Source organism: Geospiza fortis, unplaced genomic scaffold (assembly GCF_000277835.1).
Source record: "Geospiza fortis unplaced genomic scaffold, GeoFor_1.0 scaffold138, whole genome shotgun sequence".
In the NCBI taxonomy this organism is placed as follows: Eukaryota; Metazoa; Chordata; class Aves; order Passeriformes; family Thraupidae; genus Geospiza; species Geospiza fortis.
The window spans coordinates 10,405,488-10,412,403 of record NW_005054307.1 but is presented as its reverse complement, the minus strand read 5'-3'; the positions used below and the strand labels follow the sequence as shown (position 1 = coordinate 10,412,403).

Here is a 6,916-nt window from a genome sequence, read left to right as displayed (position 1 = left end):
AATGCAGCTATATAACTCTCATTCCTTCAATACTGTGTAACTTGTTTTGATGGACTAAGCAAATGCATTTTTTTCCTTTTTACTAATGGCAGCAATTATGGCAAACAGAAGAGAATCTTCTGGCACTGCAGCTTTCCTCCATGTTATTAATGTGATGTGTGCACATTGTATAATTACAGCCATAGGCTGTATATTGACATATGAAAGAACTACATTTTGCATGTAATTTGGGTAGAATTTCAATACATAAAGTGTCTTTGCCAATGTAATGCCAGGGTGCTGCAATAAAAAATGTCAGTACTTTAAAATTACCACAGTCGATTAAGCTTTTTTTGACATCACATGCCAATCTTAGCAATATCACAGATATTAAGGTTGCTAATGAATTAAAATAAATTAACATTACTGAAATTATATGAGTTACATGTATTAGCATACATATATATATAGATATATCTGAAACAAATCTTGTTTTAGTTCAGGATTACAAAATTCACTTGTTAGCAGAAAGTTTTCCGAGACAACCTGGAAATCTATTTGCATTTACATAGAATAGCAAGAAAGAAGTTATAGATTACTATACACTCTAGGCCAGCAAATCCTCTTACCTTTTAAGAAATATAATCCCAGAGGTGCCTTCTCACATAGGTGCCTCTGTCACCTTACAGACTTAAAGTGAAATTTATCGTCCTAAAATATTACTGTCATGAAAAACTGTTTTGAAATTAAACAAAAGTGTTTATTTATATGGAAAGTGTGACCTAAAAATGATTAATTGCCTCCATCTGACTATAGACTTCCCCCTCACACAATCTCTCTATTGCTCTATCTGGCTGTGTTTAAAACAGATCAGAAAAAAGAAAACCAAAATATATTTGGATGTAGGTATAACCATTAAGACTATTCAGTGATAGCAATTCTTATCAAGAACTTAGAACAGGAGATATTAATATCTTGAGTATGAAAAAAAGGAGATTTTATAAATATGGATATAATGTTGCTCATTTTTTACTTAAAGAACACATAGGTAAAACAATGTACTTGTATTTATTGTTCTTAGGAACATTAGAAACCTAACTTTTATAAAGGTATCTGAACGTTAAAGCACAGCACCAAGTCAGTTTCAGTTATCTCACCTCCTCTTATACTAAAGAGATGCAGAAATGAGTTTCTAAGCTTTTCATTGCCTATTGTATGGTTTTGTCCTGCAGTATTATCAGACTGTTTATGTATATTTTTTCTTTCTTTTGTTCCTTTAGGTTTTCAAAGAAACTGGGCTCAAAAACTGAGTTGATCTTACTAACAGTGTGTTACCTGATGCAAAGGACTTACAGTCAGTCCTATGATGTATGTTGAACTATTAAATATCCCAAATGAAATATTGTGTAGTATTACAGTATAGAGCACTAATATTTCAATGAAAAAAACAGAATTCAAAATTGAAAAACAACCTTTTGAAAATGATACTGTTCATCTTGTCAGAAACTGACATATATTGTATCTTGCATCTTTTTAGCCATTGACTTCTGACCCCAGCATACTGATTGTTTTCCTTTCCTGCTGCTAATCATCAACTTATGCTGGAAAACCACTCAAATGTTCTTTATGTACCTGTGTATTTTTTATTTACATAAATATTCATAAAATATTTATAAATAATTTTTACTTTTAGAGAAATTGAAATAACAAGTGATTACTCACTTATTTTTTAAACTATGACTCAGTTTTCAGTTCTAAAGAAACAATACAGAAGAGTAATTTCAGGCAAAAGCCTGTTGTCTGAGAGATGACTGTTTCTCAAGGTCTTCTAGTCTACCCCCAATAAAAGAAAAGCATGTAAGTGTAGGCATGAATACAAGCCAAAATGAAAGAAGACAGTTTCTTTGCATCTCTTTGTCTTAAATTCAGGAAGAGTGTTAGTGGTATCAACAGTAAGAAGAGTTTACAGAATATTTGACTGATTAGATGGGCTTCAAGTAATAGATGCTGAAGCAATAAAGGTGAAAAGGACAAAAAAAAAAGGAAAATCCTAGAATGGAAGAACAATGAAAGAACCTGTATTGATAGAAAACAATTCAGCCAAATACAAATTTCACTGCATGACAATGACCTTACTTCAACTTTTATTAGAACTACTGACAAACCACTATCTCTCCCCTATAACCTGGTATATTCATTGTTTGAAGGCTTGGTAACAAGAGTACTGAGAAGGGAGTTCATGATAAGAAATGTTTGTACTTTATGAAAGAAATTTTTCACTTTTAAAATAATTGTTTCTCTCTACATAACCATACCAGTATATGAATACCATTATTCACAATAAAAACACACATGCAACCATTGGATTCTAAAGTAAATGCTTGGTTTTTTCTAACCTATAAGAAAATACAACATTAACTACTATTTTAACTTTGCAAATAGAGTTTTGAGTTAAACACACCCTAAATCCTTGTAGAATTGTTCTATCCAATTTAGGAACAATTGTTTTTTATCATAAGAGGACACACTGTTCATTCTGCTCAATGTTGGCCATAGAATTCTTTGCATCATGAGCTCCTAGAAAAGAATTGTTGTAGGCATCTGTGGGTATCAACTGTTAGTTCAGTGGCCAATCCACTTCCATCAGTTACTGTAGTCTTTAATTTGAACTAGGCTGCATATATTTTGGTGGGTCTGTGGCAACTATAATTTTAGAAAATGCTGAAATGCTATCTTCAAAGCACTATGCTAAAGATAAGCTCAACTTAAAGCTAACAAATTGATTAAAATGAGGTAAAAAAGAGCAAGAGTTAGAAATCCACAGAAGTGTAAGTTACGTCTTAAAAAGCAAAACAGCAATCTGAAGCACAGTGACAATTTGGTACCAATACTCTCTCTGTGAAGATTTTTCAAGCCTTTCCTTCTGCTGAACAAATTCTTCCAAAAGTACAGAAATAAGATTTATCTTCTCCTTTGCTCCTCATGTCTCTATAGATAAGGACAAGAAAAAATCTGTTACCTTAAAAAAAAAAAAAAAAAAAAAAAAAAAAAGAATAATAATTCAGGTAGTCTTCCTAAGCAAGTGCTTGAGTGCTTGTACTCTGATTTAGCAGCCAGCAAGCTCTCATGTGTGCTACGGATTTATACTGAAGGGCACAATGTGAGCAGCTTGTGAATACTGAAAGCAGAAACTTTCCTGCAGCTGAGAATCTGCTACAAGCAACTTACCTGTTTAGTAGGACACTAACTAAGCCTCCTGCAGCTCTGATTTTGCTGTGGTTCTTGTTCCCACACTACCTTCCACACACTTGGAAATAGATTTTGAAGCATGCAAGAATATAGTTTATTCTAATCACCCTTTCCCCACTGTCTTTCTTAAATATACACACACCCTCACCCCAGGAATTTGAAAAACCATAATTATAAAGTGTAATCTTAATTTTCACATTTTATTCAGATGAATTTAAAGTGAGTAATTATTAACAATTGGATAACCTTTCTTACATTTAACAATATACAATCTGCAACCCAGTGTGAGGTTCAAAGTAGCCAAGTAGAGCAAGTCAATGGCTGGCACTCATAAGCTAGAAAAAGAAAGCCTAAGTGGATTAGTATGCAGAGCATTAGGGCATTGAAGTAATTTTCAAATTTAACTCCCTACAAGGAGACTTGGGGGATGTTTTAACCAGAACTTCATTTTTTAAAAAAACACGTTTTTTTTCTGCAGAAACCTTGAAAAGAACTAAAGAGGAAACTGAGGAAATTTTATGCAAGAGGGAGATAACTACGTCTCTCCATAAACCAGTGTCAAAGTGAAGAAAAAGGGTAGTGTGAGTCTGTATGCACTTTCAGATAGACAGATAGAGCCAGTGTACTGGGTTTCCTCCCCATCTTCTGAGTGATGACTCACTGCACTGTTTCTATGCCTGCTTTTGAGGGACATGGAACTCTTCTGCAAATAAATGTTGCCAGTTGAAGTCAATAAATGACACTGGTATATTGGCTAACTTCATGCTTTTCTGTGTGTGCCTTAACTTCAGTTTGCTCTCTTACTGCAGCAAGGAATCTGAGATACACCTGCCAAAGACTACCTTTACTGTCACTGAAAAAGGAAAATACACGTGCATGAGAGAGGGAACAACAGATGCCACCCCATTTCCCTCTGGCATGCTCCTTTATGTTAACTCTTCTTTAACATATTGATAAAGATGAATTAAATCTTTCAGAATGCAAATTTCTAGCTTTTTGTCAACGAATCAATTCTTTAAAAATCTACAAATTTTACAGTAAAGCTGACACTCTTAACGTTCCTGCAACTCTTTGGTGTCTAATCTGAATATTTTCTGTAAAAGCACAGCTCCAAAAAGCCTTTTAACATATGCATGGAAACCACTAATTGTCTTTCACCCATGTTTTTTTGAAAAGAGAAAACACTATGCAACCTTTGTTACTCATAATTGAGTATAGTCCTTATTGTTTATCTTTTTCTTTTATTTTCATTTTCCCCCCTCATTTAAAAAAGGAGGGGTTTTTTTCTTTTTTCAGTGTCATCTCCTGAATAAGTGAGGCTACAGCCCACAAGATCTGCGTAGTTAAGATGGGTTTTATCTAAATTTGCAGTATATGGAAGTATCTGGACCAGTCACCCTAGGATCCCTGTACAGTCATTGGAGACTGAGGCATTTTAGGAGGCAGTTTGTCAGGCCTATTCCACACCAAGATTTTGGATGCGAGGAATTGCACTGTAGCCTCTGTAATTATAACATCCTTGACAGCTAAAAGAGCCTTGAGAGATTTTCTTTGCTGTAGACATCTGCACTATTGATTACAATTTGCCAGTTAAATCCCTCCCTGTCCCTGTATGAATTCCCTCACTCCTTTCACTCCAGTAAGTTATTAACAATTTACCCACTTCTAAATATATCTGATGGAAGAGCAAAAATATCCAAGATCCCTGCAAGTTTTATGCAAAACAAGGGCTAGAAAAAGCATTTTACTAGTACCTACATGCAGGAAAGCTGCAGACATAGGACTCAGCTATAGACATGAAATAAACAAAAAGAAATGCTATGAAAACCATAAACCATGCTATTAAAAATGAATCCAAAGAAAAGATCCAAAGCCATTGTACAGAAACATCTTCGTTGCATCTGATACTAGTTTAATTTATAAAGGCTTTCCAATATTTTTATATTCATGAAAAAGAATTCACTGATTGTGAGGCAGTATAACAGGATGTTGACCACTAGAATGTAATGAAGCAATCCCTAATAAAATGCATCTGTAGAAGAAGCAGTTTATGATTTCAGGAAAAAAAAATTCCATTTGCTAGTTGAGAAACAGATCTCATATGATTTTTTCAAAGAAAAATACAAATTTTACAGGGTAGAAAGTTCAGGAATCTTTTTGTGACGTGAAAACCACAGTAATCCAAGCCCAGAAGTTAGAAACTATGTATGAAAATAATTTTCTCTTATTAATGACAATAAATGCTGACATCAACATCATCAAGAAGACAGAAATAAAGGATTAACTCAGTTTTCCTTTAGCAGGATTTTTTTTTTCACTACTTGTGCTACACTGAATTAAAGATTATAAAAGTAGGCGTGCTGCACCATTTTACTACTGCTGCCCTCTGCTGCATGGAACAGTTTCCACACGTCCTCATTTCATATTAAGCTGGTGAATGACTAGTTTTAGAGGTTTAAATGCATATGCCAGATTGCTTTTGTTTATTTCTCTAACTTGCAATGAAGTTTATTTGGCAGCAGAGGAATTAGAATTTTACAGTAGGACTCAAAATTGTCACAGTTAATAAATTATTATCAAAGATGATATATGATACAATGAAGAAATATATTCCCAATTTTGTTTTGCAAAGTAGATTGACTTACTTCAAGAGATATTTTGACTCAATTAAACATGCTTCAATACTCATGACATTAATGTTAATGTCTTTTTAAATGTCATTTCTCAATGAATGTTATAAATGAGGAGGCAGTAAGAACAGAAGATCCAACATGAACAGCCTATGAACAGTCTACAGTACAGTTTGTTCCAATATTTCTCTTTCTTACTCTTTTTTTTTAAATCAATCCATCCATCTGTACATTTCAGAAGAAAGTGCTACTCTTCCATACCATACTCCCACCAATAATAAACCTATTATCTGCAAAGATGTGACTTGCACTACAGGGTAGCCCAGTCACATTGTGACATAACATAGCTTTGAAAACACATCCTCAAACACATCCTAAATGCAGGGTTACTCCTGCATTTAGCTAATAAAATACATAGACAATTATGTGATGATTGCTGCAGATTCTTAACAATATCCTAAAAATGAAACATTTTTATTTTTATAGCATAAACCTTAGCTTAGGTACATCAGTAATTTAGCCATATTCACAAATTATGAGACATGTTTTTTTCTTCCTGCGCATTTTCTGAAACATCCATGGTTTTGTTGAAAACCTTGCAAAAGTCCATGGCTTTTGTCCATTTTATTCTGTTTAATAAGTTTAATTTGCAGAATTTTAAATTACTTTTTGACTGGAATAAGCACAAGCTCCAAGGCACGGAAGGATGGAAAGTGAAATTCCTTATTAAAGGAATAGGCCAGAGCAGAGGATCATAAGGACTAAGAAAAGCTCTACTGGCCTTAAGCATTGCTTTACCCTGCTCAGCACTATATTACAGCAACAGAAACTGCTATTTAGACAGTGCATACAAGCCCAACACTGTTTGGGGTCCATTCCCCTCACACACAGCACATGCAGCCATTAGAACAAGCTGTTAAAGAGCACACCCATGATTGCTGCCTTTCCTAAATGCTCATAAACATTTTCCACACATTTTGCTAATCCATCTCCATAAGATCCTGTGCTAAAATATTTTTAAAATACCCTACCTCGTGGGTAAAATAGGATTTTCTTTC

The 6,916-nt window shown here is 34.0% G+C and overlaps 1 protein-coding gene across 1 annotated transcript in view; it reads right to left on the bottom strand.

Moving 5' to 3' along the window:
• The window catches only part of SLC39A12 (solute carrier family 39 member 12), a 39,837-nt gene extending 36,870 nt beyond the window's left edge, over positions 1 to 2,967 (bottom strand). Inside the window, exons 1-3 of the mRNA XM_031066769.1 lie at positions 2,865 to 2,967; positions 1,702 to 1,812; positions 609 to 701 (exon numbers count right to left, since the gene is read on the bottom strand). The gene's annotated coding sequence lies outside the window, so the exon portion shown is untranslated. The remainder of the gene's footprint in view (positions 1 to 608; positions 702 to 1,701; positions 1,813 to 2,864) is intronic.
• Positions 2,968 to 6,916: the final 3,949 nt, after the last annotated feature.